Below are 1,527 nucleotides of genomic sequence, written 5' to 3'. Positions count from 1 at the left end.
GGAGGTGGAGGTGGGGGAGGAGGAAGTGGTTATGGATGGGGATGGGGTGGTGGTGGTGGAGGAGGAGGAGGTTGGGGATTTTTTGGTCCTGGAGGAGGAGGTGGAAAAGGTGGTGGAGGTGGTTGGATATGGGGATGTGGTCAGGAACCAAATTCTAAAGGAGGTAAGACCCATAGAAACCACCATCAACACAAGCACGCAGTGAGTTGCAGGAGTGTAAAGAGAGGAGTAACAAGAGATGGAGTCTTAACCCATAAGATCGGAGAATATGCAGTGTGCATGGCGAAAGGGCGTTGCATGGGAATGAAACTGGAATGCCCTCTCCATTGCGGTGGTCCTGGCTGCTTTTACGATTGCCGACACATGTGCTCCGTCCGCTGTAGGCGCTCACTTTAGATGACCGTCCCACGGCTGCTAGCTAGTTTGCTAATCATGCATGCATTACTAATTTTGATTTGGTGAGATTTAATATAGTTTTGGTGATTGTGAGCAGTAGAATTCGAAGGAGAATCCAGTAATAATGCATAAGTAATTCAAATGTAGCTTACGAGTGATGATTGTGTGGAGTTGAAATGTACCTTTTAAATTGGAAGAGTTTGTACTTGATGAAAACTTATAACTTGAATCTTCTAATTTCTCAAGTCTATAGTTATTAAAGATCATGACTGCCTGTGGCAATACATCAACTAGAAGTAGCCAATTCCAGGTACTACTTTGTCTCTTTATTCAGCTGTCTTCATCTTTCATTGAAATAAAAATACAAATTTTGACCTTAAAGCAAAGTTTAATCATCAATTACGGATAACTACTATTGATATCAAAATACTAATTAATCCTCTGATTAGAATAGTATACTATAATCAGCCAATTCAGTAGAGTTAACTGAACAGCTTTATACTTTCCGCCAGAATACCGACTGAATAAGTAAGTGGGAGTGTGTCGGTATTTGCAAAAAATCATACCAAACTAAACAATCTTAATCGTCCGAGTCTTTGTTTTACTGCTCTGAATAGTACTAAGATATTTTATCATCAGGCCACCATTGAAAGTGAGTGATCTACACCAATTCAAACTACACAGTTTTGTTCGAAAACCCGAATTAGTGCGACTAGCTGGATCAAGAGCACCGCATTCCATTTTCGAAAAGATGCTTGCTTTAATACCATAAAAACGAAAGAATTACTGCACAAGTTTGTTTGAAGAAAATAATGAAAATCAGGCACCAACACTCCACACTTTCTCATAGTACACTAGTCTAATTAGCCAACAAAGGCATGTGGAATAATTAGTATAAAAAGAGAAATTATAGTCAATTATGAACCAGTTGATAAGGTTGGGCAATGAAGTGATTAACACTTAACATACAAAAGTAGTAATGAAGAAAGAAAGAAAAGAAAGCAGAAATGGAATGGAATAATGTGGTAAAATGAAATAAAAAGCAGCCACTGCTGCAGCATCATGAAATGAAATAAATGGTGCGCTAGATTGACTAAAATTGAATACGTCAAAAATATATATCATCCTCAC

This window comes from Papaver somniferum, chromosome 1 (genome assembly GCF_003573695.1).
Source record: "Papaver somniferum cultivar HN1 chromosome 1, ASM357369v1, whole genome shotgun sequence".
Taxonomy (NCBI): domain Eukaryota; kingdom Viridiplantae; phylum Streptophyta; class Magnoliopsida; order Ranunculales; family Papaveraceae; genus Papaver; species Papaver somniferum.
Note: the sequence above shows the minus strand (reverse complement) of the source record.